Here is a 22,144-nt window from a genome sequence, read left to right as displayed (position 1 = left end):
GGCATGACCTTTTGCCCTAGGGACACCAGGTAAGCCACCTGACCCCTGCTGAGGACAGAAAATAAAACAAGTCTCCCTCCCCAAAAAAGGACATGTTGGAATCTGGACACGAGGATTCCAAGCCCAGTTTTGGGCAAGTTGGTACAGGGCTCTGGGTGTCTGTCCTTAGTCACTGCGGACAGAAACAAAGACATGCACCCACCTCACAACTGGGCTGGCACAGAGCCAGGGGACCCTCAGTACAAAGCAGGGATTTGGGCTGATGTTTACCTGGCATACTCTGGCCAACTCTCCACCACTAAGTACTGTGCCACTTTAACCCACAGAGAAACACAGCCCCACAAGTTTAACTACTACTCCTTATGGTACTGGTCCCAGAACTGTTTTAGAGAATAAAGATGTGACAAAGTATTTTTTAAAATATATCTTTATTGATTTCAGAGAGGAAGGGAGAGGGAGAGAGACAGAAACATCAATGATGAGAGAGAATCATCGATCAGCTGCCTCCTGCGTGCCCCACACTGGGGATTGAGCCTGCAACCTGGGCATGTGCCCTGACCGCGAATCGAACTGTGACCTCCTGGTTCACAGGTTGTCGCTCAACCACTGAGCCATGCCAGCCAGGCATGACAAAGTATTTTTTATTTTCAGTTACTCAGTGCCTGCTAAATACTTGACCTCTAGACCCCACACATGGAAAAACATCAATAATTAATACTGCCACATCCAAACAAATACTTTTATTTAAAATGCTGCACTGCCCGGCCAGAGTGGCTTAGTGGTTGAGCGTCGACCTATGAACCAGGAGGTCACAGTTTGATTCTCGGTCAGGGCACACACCCAGGTTGCAGGGTCAATCCCCAGTGTGAGGCGTGCAGGAACTGGCTGATTAATGAATCTCTCTCATCATTGATGTTTCTATTTCTCTCTTCCTTCCTCTCTGAAATCAATAAAAATATCTATCTATACTAGAGGCCTGGTGCACAAGATTTGTGCACGGGGGGTGGGGGGATCCCCTCAGCCTGGCCGGCTTAGGTCCAATCCTCCGGGAATCAGGCCTAAGCCAGCAGTCAGACATCCCTTTTGCAGTCTGGGACCCCTCGCTCCTTACCGCCCCCTGCAGCAAAGGCAGGAGAGGCTCCCGCCATCACTGTGGTGTTTGCCAGCTGTGAGCCTGGCTTCTGGCTGAGAGGCACTCCCCCTGTGGGAGCGCACTGACCATCAGAGGGCAGCTCCTGCGTTGAGCATCTGCCCCCTGGTGGTCAGTGTGCGTCATAGCGACCAGTTGTTCTGATGTTCGGTCGATTTGCATATTACGCTTTTATTATACTAAGGGCCCAATGCACGAATTTGTGCACCTTGAAAGGAACTGTTGGCTGCAAGGCTGCGGTGGGCACAGGGGCAAGTCTCGGTCCATCCTCCATGCCCCCGCCCAGCCCCTCCCACCACAGCGCCAGTCCCCTCTCTTGTCAGCAGCCCCACTCCCGCCGCCACTGCTCCCACACGCTGACAGCGTGGGCCCTGCTCGCACCCACTGACAGCACAGAGCAATTGGGGCCGGCACCAGCAGCGGGTGCGAGCAGCAGCTGCTACCCTGATTGCCCCTCAGGAGCAGGGGGAGGTGGAGAAGCCCTCAGGGGTGATCGGGCTGGCAGCCGCTGATGGCGTTGAGCAATTGGGACCGGCGCCGGCAGCAGGTGCGAGCAGGGCTGTCGCCAGCAGCGGGAGCGTGAGGCGGCTGCTGGCCCCAATTGTCCCTCATGAGCAGGGGGAGGTGGAGAAGCCCTGAGGGGCAATCAAGGCCGGCAGCTGCTGCTCGCATCCGCTGATGGCGCCGAGTGATTGGGGCTGGCTCCAGGTGCCAGCAGCAGGTGTGAGCGGTGGCTCTGGCACCATTAGTGGGTGCAAGCACTGGGCGGGACTGTGACACATGGGAGCAAGAATTTTCAGTAACCACCAGAAGCTTGCCCTGATGACAGCGACCGGTGCCTTGCCTTGGTCTGGTGCCCCTGCTCACCTGCTCCACCATCTTGCCATGGCCGACGCTGGCCATGTTCCATGCTCTGCCTCCTGCTGCCGACGCCCGCCATGGTCCGCAACGCCCCCTGGTGGTCAGCGTACATCATAGCGACCAACTGTTTCACTGTTTGGTCTATTTGCATATTAGGGTTTTATTCATAGATAGATAGATAGATAGATAGATAAAAGGATACATAAAAGGCTAATATGCAAAGTGTCCCTTTGGGAGTTTGACCGGGAGTTCAATCGCTTGCTATGATGTGTGCTGACCACCAGGGGGTGGTGTGGAAGGAAGGCAGCTGGGGAAGGAAGGCCCCGGCCGGCAGCTGGAAGGCCCTGATTGGTCCTGATTGCTGGCCAGGCCTAGGGACCCTACTGGTGCACGAATTCCATGAGCCAGGCCTCTAGTATTTAAATAAGTAAAAGTAAAATGCTGCGTGGATACCTTTAGAAGGTGAGCATCTGGTAATCGAGTTGTTTCTGGGAAGGACCAGGGACCAGAAGCTGAAAGACATCCTTTGCTGTACAGCATTTCTTTATCTAACCCTACACCACTGCTTGGTTTTTAAAATCACGTTCATTGCCATGCTTTTCTGTATTGTTTGAATTTTTAATAAACCCATGTATCATTTTCATAAAATGATAAAGTTGTCACTAAGAAAATGAGCAGCATAGGACCTCCTCTCACGTGCCTCAGTGTCTCTGTCCACTTGGAGGCAGCATTGAGAAGAGTCCCTTCCAGGGCGCGTCAGTCACAGCAGCTGTGAAGTCACCAAGTGTGCGGCAGCAGGGAATGGAGAACCTGGGTCTGTTCTGTGTAGGACCCTCCTCTCTAATAAAAATAACACAGCAACACAGCAATGGAGTAGAGCAATCCCACACACACACTGTGCACCAAACAGTGAAGAGAACCTCCTAGGGCAGAGAAACATTCTGTAACTTAATTTCACAAGCACAGCATACACCAAAACTCAGTGAAATTTAGTTAGTATCTGTGCACTTCAAGGTATGCCAATTTTACCTGCATCAGAAAAAGGGGGCAGCTTGTCCTGGCCCAGAGACTCAGTTGGTTGAGCATCGTCCTGTGCACTGAAAGGTCTTGGGTTCAATTCCCTTTCAGGGCACATACTCAGGTTTTGGTTTCAATCCCCGGTTGGGGCGCATGTGGGAGACAACCACTCCATGTTTCACTCTCACATCAATGTTTCTCTCTCTCCCCCTTCCTCTCTCTCTAAAAGCAATAAAAGCATGCCCTCCAGTGAGGACTAAAAAAAAAAGGGAGCAACTGTTGTAGTAGGGTATTTGTCCCCAAAGCCAGTTAGATACAAGAAAATAAAAAGAAGCATAAATTCTCCAGTCTCTCCACACCTTCACGGAGCAGAGCTACACCCACTTGCTCCTGTGGCGTCGGTAATCACAAAGCCTAAAACACCGACTGGCTCTTTTAAGAAAAAAGTAGCTGCAACAAACAGTATTCAAATTGGTGTTTTATATTTTGAGTCAGAAGAGGAAATAAATGCTGTCCAAGCACAGAAATGGCTAAATTAAATTTCAACACTGTTTCACACACATTTCAAAAGTTAGCATCTTGTTAAGGATGAGCCACTGTCAGGCAATGTGTACATTTAAGTTTCCTGTTCAACTGGAACACAGTCTTGAACCACAAGACAGATTTAACCCACAAATAGAGATCTTGTTTTATTCTGAGGGAAGGTGATGGCAAAAAGGAGACAACAGTGGAGGAGAAAGCAAGTTCTGTGAGGTTTTTTTTTGTTTTATATTTTCATTTATTTTTTAAAATATATTTTACTGATTTCAGAGAGGGAGAGGGAGAGATAGAAACATTAATGATGAGAGAAACATCAATCATTGATCAGCTGCCTCCTGCATACCTCACATTGGGGGTTGAGCCCACAATTCTGGCATATGCCCTGATCAGGAATCAAAATGTGACCTTCTGGTTCATAGGTTGATGCTCAACCACTGAGCCACACCGGCTGGGCTTAAATTTTTATTTATTGATTTGAGAGAGAGAGGAAGAGAGAGAAACACTGATTTGTTGTTCCACTTTTTGTTGTTGTTCCACTTATTTATGCATTCATTGGTTGATTCTTGTACGTGCCCCAACTAGGGATTAAATCCAAAACCTCGGCGTATTGGGATGACCCTCTAACCAACTGAGCTACTTGTCCAGGGTCTTTTTGTGAGTTTGGCTTTTTAAAAAATATATTTTTATTGATTTCAGAGAGGAAGGGAGAGGAAACGAGTAAACATCAATGAGAAGAGAGAATCATTGATCGGCTGCCTCCTGCACGCCCCCCACTGGGGATTGAGCCCGCAACCTGGGCACGTGCCCTTGACCAGAATCGAACCCATGACACTTCAGTCCACAGGCCGACATTCTATCCACTGAGCCAAACCAGTTAGGACTGTGAGTTTTGTTTATTTTTAATCATTACATTCAAGCCTTGAAAAGTTACTGTCTTCTTTTCTTAAAAATCCTCACTCGAGGATATGTTTATTGATATATATATATGTTTAAAATATATTTTATTGATTTTTTACAGAGATGAAGGGAGTTAGAAACATCGATGAGAGAGAAAGGATAGAGAGTTAGAAACATCGATGAGAGAGAAACATCAATCAGCTGCCTCCTGCACACTCCCCACTGGGGATGTGCCCGCAACCAAGGTACATGCCCTTGACCGGAATCGAACCTGGGACCCTTCAGTCCGCAGGCCGACGCTCTATCCACTGAGCCAAACCAGCTAGGGCTGTTTATTGATATTTTTGCTGTTATTGTTAATCCTCACCCGAGGATATTTTTTCCATTGATTTTTAGGGAGAGTAGAAGAGAGAGGGAAAGACAGAGAGAAACACTGATGTGAGAAAAACACATTGATTGGTTGCCTCCTGCACAACCTCCCCCCGCCCCCCACACTCTGCCCCACCAGGGCCTGGGCAGAGGAGCCTGCAACCAAGGTACATGCTCTTGACTGAAACTGAACCCGGGACCTTTTGGTCCACAGGCCGACGCTCTATCCCCTGAGCAAAACTGGCTAGGGTTGATTTTTTTTAAAAAAACATCAATCAGTTGCCTTTCCATACACACCCCAGCCAGGAATCGAACCCAAAACCTCTGTGTATACAGGCAGATGCTCCAACCAATGGAGCCACACTGGCCAGGGGCCACCTGCTGCTTGAAGTAGCACCTCACCACTTGGTTTTACCTAAACCTGTTTCAATTAAATTTCAAAGGCATTTCTGAGACCCAAGTCAAGATCTGGGAGCAGCCATGCCGCCTGAACTACATATCACAGGTTCATTCCCAATCCTCATTCCAGGAGGGTTCAGCCCCGTGTTAGGCTGGACTTTCTTTAGTAACATTGCATCTTTAAGAACAAACACAGGGCACACCTGCAGGTCTGCAGTGCAACCTTGTGCAGCTGCTACAAATAGCTGGAGGCTGCCACAAGCCAGCAGACACAGGAGCAGGCATCTGGTAAGTGCAGGGTTTCTACTCTGTCTGCCTTCCCACGCCGCTGTCAGGGGTCCAAGGCTCAGCTCTGCTTCTGTCACCACCCCACTCTGGAGCTTCCCCAACACCGCCAGCTGCAGCAGCAAATCACAGCCTAACACCAGCCTCTCTGTATCCACCAGCCAGGCTGATAGGTGACTAGGTGATGGGACCAACCCCTCCTGGGCAAAGGCTCCGCTGTCCTCCCTGCTCCCTCCTACCCAGACCTCTGGGCCCTGCAGAGCATGCCGCCCTGAGCAACCCTTCCTGTCAGCCTGCCCCACGCACACCAGCAGAGCCCGCTGCCTTATGTGGAGCATCCTGGGCCTTGAGTATATTGTCTGTGCTATTAGTTTAACAAACATTTATGAAGCATCTGCCATGCACCACGTTGTCCTCAAAGCTGGGATCTGCCAGCGAACAAAATAAGCAGAACGGACAACACCCGTCCTGTAGGCATGCCCCTGAGACGCAGAGCGCCAGGGAAGACTGTGCATTCTGTGTGAGCACTGCGCGCTGACCAATGGCGCCACGGGAGCTCCTGCGCCATGCATTCTGACTCATGTTTGCAGGTCATCTCAGCACAGAGCAATGGTTTATAAAGTTGCTGCTGAATTCAACCTATTACTGGGTGAAAATCATATACCAATTTTGGAAAAACAGATTTGAAAATATCTTAAAAGGAAGTCCATTTCTGTTCCAAGTATTTCATTATATAATTTTACACAGGAATAAATGGAGCATGTAGGCCATGATGCACAGTAACACAGTGAGCACTGGACCCCACCCCTCGATCTAAATACTACAAAAGCAACAAAACCTTGACACTTCCTGCACTGTCCATTGTCCCTGTTCACACCACCTGATTAGCTCCCTTACTTTAAAATTTGTTCTGGTATGTTTCTCTCTCAACTATTTAGTTTAATTTTCTGAGCTTAAGAAAATGGTCTACCACTGTGGGTAGCATTCTGTGAGCTGCTTCACTCTGCATGTGCTCGATGTAGCTATAACTCACTCATTTCCAGTACTGGACAAATTGCATGTTGTGAAGTGACCACAATTCATCAATCCACTCTGTCATGGAAGGTGCCGGGTTGGTCCCAGGTCCTACTAACAGTGCTGCTCTGCACATCCCTGAGCAGTGCCTGGGGTGCGAGTTTCCTGAGGGCAGTGCCAGGCACGGAAGCCCCAGGGTGAGGCTGGCTCAGGAGGGGGAGATGCAGAAGTTGTCAGCAAGAGTGAACAATCTGTTACACAATAGCAAACAAGCACAAAAGGTACTCATCTTCCTTCCTTTGGAAATCCAAATTAAAACTACGAGATACCACCACACACCTACTGGAACCACACCTACTAAAACCACACCTACTAGAACCACACTTACTAGAACAGCTTAAAAAAAGACTGGCAAGACCAAGAGCTGGTGAGGATGAACTGTACCCAGACTTCACACAGCTGGGGGATGCGGAATGGGCCGGCCACTCTGGAAAAGACTCTGGAAGTTCCTTATAAAGTAAAAACCAGACTCATCACATGACCCACAAATCCCACTCCTAAGCATTTACACAAGAGAAATGGAAATGGTGTTCACACAGAAGAACCTGTTGGGGAATGGGTGTAACTGCCAAGCCCAGAAACACGTGTCCTTGTGAACAGGGAGACAAGGGACACTGCCGTCCCCATTCAACCTGGTGACTCTTAGAACACCGAGTGGCAAGAGGCCAGTCAGCACCAGGGCAGGGGATGGCCAGATCCTCAGAAGGGTGACGGTTATACAAACCTCAGACTGTACATAAAAAAGTCCATTTTCTTCAATGTTTATTGAAAAGTAAAAGAGAAGAAAGAATCTGGGCTTTTTTTGTTTGTTTGTTTAATCTAAAAAGGGAGAGGGAGAGAGAGAAACATCAATTGAGAGAGAATCATTGATTGGCTGCCTCCTGCACGCCCCACACTGGGGATTCAGCCCACAACCTGGGCATGTGCCTTGACCGGGAATCGAACTGTGACCTCCTGGTTCATAGATCTATGCTCAATCCCTGAGCCACACCGGCCAGGCTGGGCTTGTATTTTATGTTTATGATTTACTTTTCTATTTTGTCATTTTCACAGAAGTTTGCAAAAGTACCAGTAGTCTGTGACATTGGAAATTAAATATAAAAACCTGGTCCTTCACCACACACAGTTCAGGAGGAATAGACGCAGGGTCTGGCACTACCTGTGGAACTCCAGGGTCCCTGGCAGGCTCGACGTGTCAAGGATGCCAGCTGCTGCCCACTCCTGAATTGTACCTCCACAATGACACCCTGCCTAGCCTCTGTGTCGCCTGCTCCTGGGCAGCATGGCATGCCGCTGAGATGCACAGAGCGCCAGGGAACACTCGTCATGGACCCAGCCCCCACAGGCTGCTGAGGCCAAGTGCTCTGAGCAGTCCGTGGGTGGTGCCATTCCACCATAGCCATTTCAGGCACACAGCTGTGGGTGGCATAGGCCGCACGCTCACAGGTTCTTAATGTTCATGTAACTGAACACACCGAATTTTTGTGAACTTACCCACTTTCCCCATCTTTGTTTTTATCCAATAAATCCGTCTCAATCCCAAGGTCAAAAATAAACTGACCTATACTTTCTTCTAAAGTTGTGTCACCCATAGGCGGTCTGATTCGTTTGGACGTGAGACAGCCCAGCGCCTGAGTCCCAGGAGCCCCGCGTCCCTCCAGCTCGCTGTAGACGCCTAATTGTTGACCAGAAACAACATGGTTTGAGCTGCACGGGGTCTTCCAAAGACCTGTGCAGTCCAATCCATGTTCAAGGTCAACGCTGAAGCTGGAAGTCCTCGTATGCTGAGGTTGACGTAGTTATGTGGGATTTCCCACTGAGCAGGAGTCATCATCCCTAACACCGCCTTGTTCCAGGATCCACTGTATTCTATTCCATTCTTAACACACCTCATTCAAACTTCTGCAGTTATCTGAGTTAGTCTCAAAAAATTTTACAAAAGCTACAAATTTTTTGGTATTTCTTTTTATTTTATTTTAATCATCACCCAAGGATATTTTTCCATTGATTTTTAGAGAGTGGAAGAGAGAGGGAAAGACAGAGAGAAATATCAATGTGAGAGAAACACATCAATTGGTTGCCTCCTGCATGTGCCCTGACCAGGGCCGTGGAGGAGCCAGCAGCTGAGGCACATACCCTTGACCGGAATCGAACCTGGGACATTTCAGTCCGCTGGCCAAAGCTCTACACACTGAGCCAAACCGGATAGGGTGGTATTTCTATACACTTCATTAGATAACACTACTTAAAACAACTGTTTATGTCAGCATCCCCAAGCCAGGTTTTATGGCCTGAAGTCTGGGTGATGCTGACCAGTAGCGTGAAGGCCACACTAGGGGTCCTCACTGCCTCTGGGGACGTGCTCCGAGATGCAGAGGCACCCCAGGACCGCCACATCTGCCCTCAGCCTCCCGGACAGGCAAGAGAAAGTCAATGCGCTGGGAGCAGGGACCCTGGTCCAGAATACACGCAGCTTCCACAAGTGGAAGTAATGTCGAATTTTATGGATCTTTAGGAATAAACTCACAGACAAGCAAGTTCAAAAAATTTGTAAATATATTTTATTGATTTTTTTTTTTAGAGAGAAAGGGAGAGAGAGAGATAGAAACATCAATGATGAGGGAAACATCATCAATCGGCTACCTCCTGCACGCCCCAGACAGGGGATCGAGCCCACAATCCAGGCATGTGTCCTGAATGGGAATCGAACCAGTGACCGCTTGGTTCCTGGCTCGATGCTCAACCACTGAGCTACACCAGCTAGGCAAGTTCAAATTTATGATCATGAAACACGATGTCAATGTCTTTGCCTTAACAAGGTGTAAAGGGAAAGGACGGACATAACTCAGAAGAAGAGAAGGGGAGGAAGAAACACTTTCACACTCAACTTGGAGAGACATGTGCTGTTGACAGGGCAAGACCAAGTCACGTCACACAGAGACCAAGAGACCATGCAAGCACCCGAGACAACCAAGGAGGGCAGTTACATAGGGACAGGGGGGCAAAGGTAACTCGTTAAGTGACGAGTCAGAAAACAGTGGCACCTGGCATGCAGTGACCACCAGCAAACCCCTCTGGGAAGCAAAATGCTGCTCAGCCTCACACACCCTGGACCCAACCATACAAACAAAAAACTCTGCTAAAAACAAAAATATATCTGGTGTCTCAAGACAGCTATGTCTATTCCTTGGAGGAATCTTCATTTAAAATCCACACTGAACTTACAAGACTCCATGGCCAAAGGACACTGAAGAAGCAGGTAAGTCTGGAGCGCCTGTCAGGAAGGAGCCAGCTGCTGACAGTGCTGGGGACAGTGAGAAGATTCAGAAAACTATCTGTTTGAATGTGTAACTTTGAGTTTAATATTTATTCCAAAATAAAATAATAATATACTGCGGATCAGAAGGAACCGGCCAAAAATGGAACTCCACAGACATATCTGACAATGTTATCAGCAAATGTGTACGGCATGAGAAGACACTCGTGTCACAGCTGTCTGTTACCTTTATTCCCAATCTCAAATGGATTTCAAATGGAAACGATTCCTAAAGTCGCTGGAAATACAGGACCCCCAAATATTTCCCCTTTCCTCCTTCACTCTGAAAATAAAAATCAAGTGATGCTCAGCCTTAGAACAGAGAGAGAGAAAAAGGTAAAATGGATCACTTGTTTAGGGACAACCTCCCCACAAATCTTCAAAGAACAAGAGAAACAACGAACCTAAGTCCCAGGCCAAGGAACTCACCTACAAAGAAGAACAGCTAACAAGCATTTTCACATCGATATGCACTATGCTTGGTCACGAAGAAGAGTGTCTTGTATCCTGGACTCAAAGAAAACAAGCATCCTGGCCCTGGCTGGTGTGGCTCAGTGGATAGAACATTGGCCTGCAGACTGAAGGGCCCCAGGTTTGTTTCTGGTCAAGGGCAAGTACCTTGGTGGCAGGCTCCTCCCCGGCCCTGGCCCTGGTTGAGCGCGTGCAGGAGGCAACCAATCAATGCATTTTTCTCATATCAATATTTCTGTCTTTCCCTCTCTCTTCCACCCTCTCTAAAAATTAGTGGAAAAATATCCTCAGGTGAGGCTTTAAAAAAAAAAAAAAAGGAAAAAAAAAAATCTGCCCTCATGACTCACAAGGTCAACAGGAAGCACCAAGCCTGGAGCCTGACCACCAAGGGCTGGGGACCAGAGCAGATACTTAGAGGAAGAGAAATGCCTGACCCAGGGCCCCCCACCAAACCTGGGTTTCCAAACTGTAAAATCACTCCTGACAAAACTGTGATTCCCTGGCCGCAGTATTTCCCACACAGTGACTACCTCCCTACAACCATGACCAGAATCAAACTGTTCCACCGAATCTGGTCTGAGACCAAGTGCCAGATACACCAATTACACCATGACAGTCCACCTGTGACAGCCGCCTATTGTCAGAGGCAGCGAGTGTTACAACACAGGAACACACCAAAAACAGAGCCAGCACACGCGGGACAGAGCTCGTCAGCACTGCTGCGATTTCACCATCACGGCAGCTACCACCCAGGGGGCTCACTGTGTGCAGACATCACACTTGCCCGGAACCCCAGTGAAAGCTCCCGGGAAGTCTGCGGGACAGGCACCCAGTCCAGGAGGGTGTTGTGGGGGCTGGAACCTGGCTGTGCCACTGACGGGCTTAGTGACCCGGGCAAGCTACTAAACACTTCCCTGCCAGCTCCTCCACACGGTGTGCCTGTGAGTCAGCCTGGGTAGAGTGCTTGTGACAGAGACACAATAAGCACCAGCCATGATGATGAAGATCTCCAATTTACAGATGAAAAGACACACTGAGTGATATGCTCGGGCCACAGTGCTATGGATCGGTAGGGTTGTGATCCAAATCCAAGCTGGGCTCCCAAGCACCGTACAATCTGACTATCAGTTACTGTTGTACAAACAAGGGTAATTCTTCCTAGCTCTGAGCACAGATCTTGCCTTCTTCTTCTTTTTTTTTTTTTTTGTATTTGTTACCTGGAGAGGCATAGTATCAGTTTTATTGAGAAGATCTTGCCTTCTTGTACATTAACTTTTATCTGAATATGTATTTTACTAACCACTTATTTATTTTTAAATAAAAATAAATACGCATGTGCACTGGCCAGATAGTTCAATTGGTTGAACCAAAAAGGTTGTGGGTTCAATTTCCGGTCGGGGTACGTATGGGAGGCAACCATTCGATGTTTCTCTCACTCCCTCCCTCTCTCTCTAAAATCAACATAACCTCATGTGAGAATTAAAAATAATACTAATAAAAGTATGTACATACACAGGTCTGTAATGCTGGTTATAATTTTTTGATGTGGAGCTCCAACACTAGTATTCCTGTTGCATACGTTTAGATGTAAAAGGTATTTTCCTTTTCCGGGGAAATCTGTCTTCAGAACTTTAGGGGACATCTAATTAGGGGAGGTTAACTGGGCTCAACAGACTTGAGGTGAGCTGTCAGCTGGGTGGCCACTCTGAAGTGAGGACAGGACAGTCACCAGCCCATTCAGGGAGTAGACTGGGGGTCTGATGAAGTGGCAGTGTATCTAGACATGCTTCACCACGCTGACTGCAACCAAGTTAAGGTACGCCATAAGTCAGAGGTGCAAATCACAGACACTTGGGAAGATGTGCACATTTCCCCAAACTAGAGCAGGTCAGGAGCATGGCCCTGCCGTCCACACATGTGCATCACAGCCCACAGCCACCAACACAGCCCCCTCAGATGACACGCTATAGTTGCCCTTGACATTTCTATAAAGGAAGAGCTGCCTGTGGGAGAAAGATACTGCTGGTACCAGCCACTTAGGGCTAACCAACTGTCAGGCAAGGCCAGAGAAAACTGCACCGTTTTAAGAGCTGTAAATCCTGTGTGCTGTCGTTTTAACGTGTGTGATATTTGTGTGTATTCTTCAATACCACACCTTTATACTAAGGAAATATGTAGCTCTCAGTTTCCTTATCTATAAAATTGAATAATAGCTACCTTGCAAGGCTGCCCTAGGGATTCTGGCTGATGCACACTTAGTACAACCCATGCCTGGGGGGACAGTAGGCATCCTCAGTGAGTTTCATGAGAAACTGTTTCAAACAGGGAGCAACTTTACTTGGACTAGTTAAGAAATACTTCACAAAACCAAGATGGTGGCATAGATAAACACCTGAACTGCTGCCTCGCACAACAATTTCAAAACTACAACTAAAAGACAAAACGGACATCATCCAGAACCACAGGAAGGCTGGCTGAGTGGGAATTCTACAACTAGAAGGAAAGAGAAAAGCACACTGAGACTCAGAGGAGCTGCAGGAGGCAGAGGTACTAAGACGCGCGCGGAGAGGACTGGCAACTGAGTATGTGGCTTTTTCAAGCAGGAGGGAGACAAAAGCTCCCGACTGCTCTGAACTCCAGTTCCAGGAGAGACTCTGGGGACCCAGACTCATATGGGGAGAAACTGGACTGTCTGGCAGGGGGCGAAACTCGAGGGCAGCTTTCTCTCAGAGGTGCTTGTAGCGATTACCACAGGACACTGAGACTCAGGGGCCTCTTAGGGCAGGGCTGACGGGAAGCCATTGCTGGTTGCTCCACCCTGAGACTCCACCCCATCCAAGCTGAGTGCAGAGGCTTTTGCATACGAATGCCCTGGTCCAGTGGTCGGCAAACCGCGGCTTGCAAGCCACGGTTTGCTGCTCTGTTGACTAATGAGTTTGCCGACCACTGGACTAGACTAAATGTTACCATGTAGTTGGAAGCTGTGAGGATTAGGCAATTGTGGCATATTGTGTGCAAAGAGGTAAAAGGTAGTATATGACAGTGGTCGGCAAACTCATTAGTCAACAGAGTGGCAAACCGCGGCTCGCGAGCAGCATGTGGCTCACGAGCCGTGGTGTGCCAACCACTGCCCTAGTCCTTTGAATTCTAAACTTACCTAACAGACTGAAGCTCAGTCAGTGAGACCCAGAACATCCAAAAGAAGGTCCAAGGCCCCACAGCAGCTTGCATTGCTTCACAGCTGGGCCTCATCTGGGCACCTCCAAAACACAAACAAAGAGAGGAATCTGCAGATCTCTCTGCAGCTCCTGCTGGGTGGCCTCAGGCAGAGGCTAAATTAGCACCCCCTTGGAGATCCAAGAGCCAGTGTACCCAGGGATCAGAGTGGGACCATCCAGATTACAACTCCTCAGATCCATAAGGGACACACTCAGGGGGCAGACTCAGTGAGCACCAAAGCCCCACGGAAGCAAGTCTTGTCTCATAAGGGTGTCTCCAGCACAGAAGTTCTCCCATCGTAGACACAGCTGATCCTCACAGCCAATTGGCCTGGAGGTCAATTTCTCCCAGTGATACCAACAACAATCAAGGCTTAACTACAACAAGACTGTGAACACAGCCCACAAAGGGGTGCACCAAGAGTGTCCACCTCAGGTAACTGGGGAGGCTGAGCCACTGGGCCCTATAGGACACCTAGCACACAAAGCCACTCTATCAACTCAGGGAAGCAACCAAAATGCAGAGACAAAGAAACAGATCACAAATTAAAGAAATGGAGGTACGCAAACGACAGGATATAGAGTTCAAAACCACGGTTATAAGGTTTTTCAAGAATTTCCTAGAAAAGGCTGATAAATTTAGTGAGACCCTTGAGGATATGAAAAAGGACCAACTAGAAATTAAGCATATATTGACTGAAATAAAAAATAATATACAGAGGTCCAACAGCAGACTAGAGAATCGCAAGGATCAAGTCAAAGATTTGAAATACAAAGCAGCAAAAAACACCCAACCGGAAAGGCAAAAAGAAAAAAGAATCCAAAAATATGAAGATAGTGTAAGGAGCCTCTGGGACAACTTCAAGTGTACCAACATCCGAATTATGGGGGTGCCAGAAGAAGAGAGAGGGCAAAATACTGAAAACCTATTTGAAGAAATAATGACAGAAAACTTCCCCCACCTGGTGAAAGATATAGACTTACAAGTCCAGGAAGCACACAGAACCCCAAACAAAAGGAATCCAAAGAGGACCACACCAAGACACATCATAATTAAAATGTCAAGGGAAAAAGACAGAGAGAGAATATTAAAAGCAGCAAGAGAAAAACAGTTAGTTACCTACAAGGGAGCACCCATAAGATTGTCAGCTGTTTTCTCAACAGAAACAATACAGGCCAGAAGGGAGTGGCAAGAAATATTCAAAGTGATGAATAGCAAGAACCTACAACCAATATTACTCTACCCAGCAAAGCTATCACTCAGAAGTGAAGGTCAGATAAAGAGCTTCACAGATAAGAAAAAGCTAAAGGAGTTCATCACCGCCAAACCAGTATTATATGAAATGCTGAAAGGTATTCTTTAAGAAGAGGAAGAAGAAAAAGGTAAATATAAAAATTATGAACAACAAATACGTATCTATCAACAAGTGAATCCAAAAATCAAGTGAATAAAAAAATCTGATGAACAGAATAAGCTGGTGAATATAATAGAATCAGGGGCATAGAAAGGGAGTGGACTGACAATTCTCGGGGGGAGAGGGGTGTGGGGGGTGCGGGAAGAGACTGAACAAAAATCGTACACCTATGGATGAGGACAGTGGGGGGGGGGGGGTAAGGGCAGAGGGTGGGGTGGGAACCGGGTGGAGGGGAACTATGGGGGAAAAAAGAGGAACAACTGTAATAATCTGAACAATAAAGATTTATTTAAAAAAAAAAGAAATACTTCACAGATAACTGTCATCTTTAAACTGTAGAATTTCCAGTTTCATTTCAAAATGAAACAGGACTATTAAATTTTACATTAAAAAAAAGTTTTAATTTTACATGTGATGAGCCTCCTGAGTCAAAGTATAAGATGAATACAGTCTAGTAAAAATCTATATCTAGCCCTAGCTGGTTTGGCTCAGTGGATAGAGAGCGGCCTGCAGACTGAAGGGTCCTGGGTTCGATTCCGGTAAAGGGCACGTACCTCAGTTGCAGGCTTGATCGCCAGTAGGGGTTGGGCAGGAGGCAGCCTATTGATGATGTTCCTCTCTTATCAATGTTTCTATCTTTCTATCCCTCTCCCTCCCGCTCTCTCTAAAAATCAATAAAAACATATTAAAAAAAAACCTTTTATCCAGAACACAACTTTTTTTATAAATGTTTTTATTAGTTTTCAAAGAGAGGGAGAGAGATACAGAAACATCAATGACGAGAATCACTGATTGGCTGCCTCCTGCACGCCCCCTACTGGGGATCGAGCCTGCAACCCAGGCATGTGCTCTAGGAATAGAACTGTGACCTCCTGGTTCTTTGGTCAACCACTGAGCCAAGCTGGCTGGGCCAGAACACAACTTTTTTAGTTAATTAAAAAAAGAGAGGCTTACTGGTTTTATGAACTTAAGAAAGTCCACTTAAACTAAACATTTTATTTTATTTATAACTAAATTATTTTACTTCAGGATTCATTACTCTTTATTTTAGCAATATATAACTACATTCTTTCTTCTTTTTTTCCCCCAAACATCAATGTGAGAGAGACACATGGATTGGTTGCCTCCCACACTAGCCCCAACCAGGGCTGGAGATCAAGCGTGGAACCAAAGGTATATGCCCTTGACCAGAATCAAACCTGGAATCCTTCAATCTGAGGGCCAATGCTCTATCCACTGAGCCAAATGACCAGGGCCTATATTCTTATTTTAAAGGAAACAGCAATGTTTACTGCAACTAGAAAAAAAATCCCAGATTTTAACATTAAACCCATAGCATCAAAGTGTTAAAATCCCACGTAGGTGAAGAGGAAAGATACACTGACAGAATATAAACTCGGAAATATATGGCCAAAATTATAAAGTTTGTACTCTTTGACCCCAAATTTTTCCTTAATTATCTTAGAGAAACCCTCTCACAATAAAACACGCTCCTATATAATAAAGAAAAATTAAATGGGACTGCCTAGTTAAAAAACAAGCATATGTTATGCCGCTAATCTCTTCCAATAATAGGAATAAAAAGAGTAAACGCTGGCAGTGGCATGTGCCCTCTGCAGAGCAGGGAGCCCAGCAGTCCTGCCCCATACCTGCAGATCCTGGAGCTAGCACCTCCAACCCGGGAGCCTCCATTCCAGCTGGGGCTGTCTGCTAGGAGCCCAAGGTTTTGAGCCCCTAACACCTGAACTCAGCCCCATGGCTAGAATAAGACAGGCAATTTTAGTTCTGTTGGTATCACAATGACACATTCCCCTGCACCCTAAAAAACAGTGCATAGGGCAAGGAGAGCTCTCTAAGAAAGGAGCTGGCCTCATGGACAGAGCCAGGGCGGGGCACAGCTGATAGGGCAGCCGGTCAGCATTCCAATCCTCTGACTCCCAGAATGCAACTTTATAACCAATTGGCACAGATTTTCTCCCAACACAGCAGTGGAGACACCAAACGACTGTACATTTCACCCTGTAAACCACCATGTTTGCTGGTGACACATGTTCAATTCAGAAAAATTGTAAGGACAATAAAATTACAAATAACCCATGAGGATGAGTAAGTTCATTCACATTCATACATTCAAGGAATAGTCACAATCACTCTCAATGTATCAGATTATTTAAAAATATTACTGGGTTTAACATACAAAGGTTTTTGCCACAGAGCTGTTTTAAAAACCATTCATGTAGATAGATGTGGAATGACATTAGAATTCAGTAACCCTTTAATGTACACAGATCAGTCCTGAAAAGGAAATTGCTTAGGGTGCCATTTCGGTGACACACAAGCTGGAGCTCACTCCGTACTTCCCTCTTCAGGAGATGCTGTACTTCATTTTGCAATTTCAGTGTTAACTACCAATATGTTTGCAAAACTCTTAGAATTTAAAACAATTTTATTTGCTGAAGACCTAAACCTATTCATTCTGCCAGACCAAGAGGTAGAATGCGCTATTTCACTGGCACAACTTACACAAACAAAATTGGTCTGAAGAATAAGGAAAGACTAAATCTAAACTAAAGGTTGTTTGGTAATCTAATCCTTAAATCTTCCAGGTGCCCGATAACAGACCAGGCTAATCCTCTCCAGGGGATGTCATTACCTAAGAGCTGGCCCTGGCTTAGCAATTCCCTTTCACAAGGTACAACTGTCATGGTTTTTCCGCATCTTTGTTACTTATATTCAGGAAGCAGTTGAGAAGTATCTTTCCACTTATCACCTCCTGTACTCCCCCAACTGCAGGCAGGGCAAGTACCTGCACCCTCATCTCTGTGATGCCCCTCATGTGAGTCCTACTAGCCTTGTCTTCTTTCAGGGAGGAAATCCTGCACAGACTCCAGTGACACTGAGAGAGAGAGGACTATGAACAAGAAGGAGGTGTCTGCAGTTCCAAACATTCTGATCTGACTATCAATAGAAGAAACTAATGAGCCTCATTTTAGGACTGTAGGTTTACCTTTGATCTGGAGAGCACCGGAGACTCATGAGGCACCATCAAGAGCTAAGAGTCAGTCTCCTGTCTACTTCTTGTGCAAGGACAGGTCATCAGGCTTGACACGGGTTCTTTGAAGACACAGGGGCCCGTTTTCTCACTGGCCTGAGCCTTCGTGGCTGAGATAAGGTCTGCCTACAGCATTACACACTCCACGCCCTGCACAGACTACTTTACAGAGAGTCCAGGAATTTTCCAAGGGTCACTATATCTATGTGCATCACGTCCACCTTGCTCCCTGGCTTTAGAAGCAAACTCCCACCTCATAAAATTCTCCCTATCCCGACCCAGTCTCACTGCATTTTGGTCCTTCATTCAGCAAACACCTGCACCCAGGACGGATGTGAGCCTCTCATGCCTAGGGTTCTAGAGACGCACCATAGCAGCTGGTTATGGGGGGATTCTGCAGGGTGGTCAGAACAGGAACCTGTTCAGGAGCCTGAATTCAAGTTCCAGGTCTGAGGGTACCGCACACCTGAGCACCCTCTGCAAGTGAGGGGGACTCAAGGACCAAAATGGCTGAGAAACATGCAGCACCCATTCAATACCTGCACACTGACAGTCACCTTAGGAACACAAGAAAACCTGCAAGTTCATGTGGGCATGAGGTGAAAGTTCTGAGTCCCTCAGTCCCGAAGCTGTCACAGCACCAGGGCAGTCTCTGGAACAGCTCACAGACACGTGGCTCTGCTAACGGATGACTCCACTCACTCCACTTCATTGACAGATGCCACCAAGTATTAAGACTAACATGTAGGTTTTAATTTTGGGGGGTAACCAAAGACAAAATTTCCAAATGTATTACCAGTGGCAGGTCTGCTTTTAAAACCGTTTAATTTTAATATATATTTTTATTGGTTTCAGAGAGAAAGGGAGAGGGAGAGAGAGAGAGAAACATCAATGATAAGAGAGAATCGACTGAGCCTGCAACCTGGGCATGTGCCCTGACCTGGAATTGAACCGTGACCTCCTGGTTCATAGGTCAGCACTGAACCACTTAGCCACGCTGGCTGGGCAAAAACCTTTTTATTTTGAAATCATTATAGAAGTTGAAAGATTTACAGGTCGGTCCCAAGCACCTCTCCAATCTGCCTGTAACTGACTGTCCTCCCTCAGAACCCATGATGATGCCCAAAGGTCATCATACCTATCACTATTGCCAGCAACTGCTCTTTGCACAAAACAGCCTTCCTATGAACCTTACCTCACAGTAAAATATTAAGTTTAACAAATATATTAAGTAGATCACTAGGAGAATTAAGTGTTGTGGGGAAGTCAGGGGAGCCCTGGCCTCAGGGAGCATGAGGGAGAGGAAGCCGAGTATTCTGGGCAGACTCCAGGACAAAACATATGACTTTGTTCAGAAACCAGCAAAGAGGTGATGTGGGGGGAGGAGTGAGTCAGGGGCCTGTGGTGGGAGACAGGGCACAGAGGGGCGGGGGTGGCTTGACAGGCATCCTCCTCAAGGGTTCCCATCAGAGGCCACAGGGCTCCACAGCAGGGGTCCCTTAGCAAGGCTGTCTCCTGCACCTAGTGTCTGTTCAACACACAGGCCCTAGGCTCTGGGCCTAGGGTCCTGTAACACACATCTTGTTCCAGTCCAGCCCTGGTCACCATGCCATCCACAATGACCAATAGGAGACAGAGCCATCTACATCGCCCAAGAAGAACTGCCACAGCCACCAGAGCCACCCCGAGTCCCAGCTCTGACCCAGGTGAAGGGAGACCTACACACGCCCAATTCTACAGTTTCCCGAAGCCCAGAAATCCTGGCTCCTCATTTCATCTCCCAGGACACAGAACTCAGTCCCGAAGCTCATGGCAACCTTCAGCAAGAGGAGCAAGTGAGTAAACCTAAGACCTTAATGCAACCCTGGCAATGGAGCAATTTTTGATTTGATGTTCTTGTCATCAAGACGGTTTTTAAACACAATTAGGTGAGGACAGATGTGTCTAGCAGTTCAGACACAGCACCTCTGAGGTTATGACCAGGTGGTTAAAACGTCCCCAATCAAATCTAAACCTGAAGATAGAAATGAAACGGATACTTCTGCTTCCGTTCTCTGTAGGCCACAACAGAATGAATTCCAGGGAAACATCTTAGGCAATGAGACAGGGAGCCCTCCCACACTTGACAAACACTTTGGAATCCCAGCAGATACACTCAGGAAGGAAGACCCTCCAGTCGTCCCGGGGACAGCGGGGTGGGGATGGCGGCGCGCGCCGCGACCTGGCAGGACCTGGCTGGACAGGAGGCTTCGCACGGCCCGAGACCCCCAGCGCCGCCCCACCTATGTGTGGACGCTGCCCGCTGCGTCCTGCGCCCCCGAGGGTCCACCCGACAAAGGCACGTGTGGGACCGGGGTCGCGCGGTGGCCTCACCTTTCCGCTGGCCCGGGGGTCGCCCCGCCGCCCGGACCTCTCCCAGCCGCGGCCTCCACCTCCCCGCCCGCTCCCGGCCCCGAGGGAGGGTCGCCATTTCCGGCTGCGGCGCGCGACCCCCGCCCCGAGGCCCGCACATCCGCGGCCCCTCCTCGCCCCGCGCCGACCCCCCCCCCCCCGAGGCCCCGCACATCCGCGGCCCCGCCTCGCCCCGCGCCGTCCCCTGCTCCGCGGCCCCGCACATCCGCGGCCCCGCCTCGCCCACTGCTCCGCGGCTCCGCACACCTCGCCGACCCTCGCCCCGCCGTCTTCCCGGACTGACGGGAGGCCCACTGGGCCCGTCGCGAGCTCACCTGTCCGCGCGCCCGTCCGCCCGCCCACTCTGCTCCGCGACGCTGGTGGGCAGCCGGCCGGTGCGCTCCTCAGCCGGGGCTGCGCCTCAGGGACCCCGGGCAGAGGTGGCGTCGGCGGCGGCGGAGGCAGCGGCAGAGGGCGCGGGAGCGGCACCGGCAGAGGCGGTGGAGGCGCGCACGCTCACGCACGCATCCGCACCGGCGCGCGCGCCCCCGGAAGGACGTGGGCTTCGCCTGTTCGTAGCGGCCGGCGGGGCCGACCGCGCATGCGCCCAGAGCGCTAGACAGTGGCCCCGCCCACCCGGGACGGGGTTCTGAGAGACAGCCCGTGGGCGGGGTCTTCGGAGCTGTGGGCGGAGCCGGCTCCAGGGAGCTAGCAGCGGCCGCCTCCAAGCCGCGCCTCCGCTGGTCTCAGGCGGGCCGGCAGGTGCCGCGGGGAGCCGCGCAGGGGGGCGGGCACTGGTCTTGCAGCTGAGTTTGCTCAGCGGTTTATATGAGAGAAACATAATTGTTCTTGTTAAAGAACGGGAGACAACTGGTATGAAATGAGCCACAGGCCGACACCCCTCCACCCAGCCACTGTGTGACTGACGTTTGCTCATTCCTGGGGCAAAGAGATGGCACTTCCTTCCTTCCTGCTCAGCCATCAAAGTGCCCTTGTCATCGTCCAACCACCCTCCCAGAACCACCCACAAACAACGCCGTGGAAGGGCAGAACTCACCTCCCTCCCTGCTCAGCAGGTGCGAGCCATGCTCATCCCATTGATCCCGAGGGAGGGAAGACCTGCTCATCACCCTTTCCTATTTAGACTCCCTTTGAGCATAAGAGTCTTACCATTTATCATGTGCCTGCCTGTGCTCAGTACACTGGTATTGTCACTTTCCACCCTAGAAGCCACCCAAACAGACCTGGTCAGTGCGCCTGCCTCATCACTTCCACTTTTGCCCCACTGGCCATTTTCCGCTCAGAAACCTGGTGACATCCAAGGCTTCCTATGACACTGAGTAAAATCCAAACTGTTTGCCAACAAGCTCTGCCCTATCAACCTCTGTCTTCTTTCACCTTTTTGTCATCAAGCTGATCTTGAACTGTCCAGTTTGCCACAGGCGCAGGGCCTGTAAGTGGCAGAGAGCTCTGGACATATCCCGGCAATCATTACATTGAGCAACACCAAGCAGGCAGCAAGAAAAAAGCCCATGGAAACCAAGGAGCAGAAAGACCCGATATCTGTGTCTGTTGATGAGAGATTCCAGGCCAGAATCGAGTGATGAGAACAAAACAGACCAGGTACCACTTACAGATTGCAGCTGTGTTCACCTGTGTTGGAAGCAGCACAAATGAACAAACCAAGCC

General features: G+C 48.7%; 1 protein-coding gene across 2 annotated transcripts in view; it reads right to left on the bottom strand.

The window, feature by feature from the left end:
• DNAJC5 (DnaJ heat shock protein family (Hsp40) member C5) overlaps nt 1-21,042 on the bottom strand; it is a 30,083-nt gene extending 9,041 nt beyond the window's left edge. Inside the window, exon 1 of one of the 2 annotated variants that reach the window (XR_013961511.1) lies at nt 20,791-21,010. The gene's annotated coding sequence lies outside the window, so the exon portion shown is untranslated. Of the gene's footprint in view, nt 1-20,790 lie in introns of both variants that reach the window. The other variant, XM_080685882.1, reaches the window with a different exon arrangement.
• Nucleotides 21,043-22,144: the final 1,102 nt, after the last annotated feature.

Source organism: Plecotus auritus (assembly GCF_963455305.1).
Source record: "Plecotus auritus genome assembly, chromosome: 8".
Classification (NCBI taxonomy): Eukaryota; Metazoa; Chordata; class Mammalia; order Chiroptera; family Vespertilionidae; genus Plecotus; species Plecotus auritus.
The sequence above is the reverse complement of the archived record's forward strand: the minus strand, read 5'-3'. Positions and strand labels throughout refer to the sequence as shown.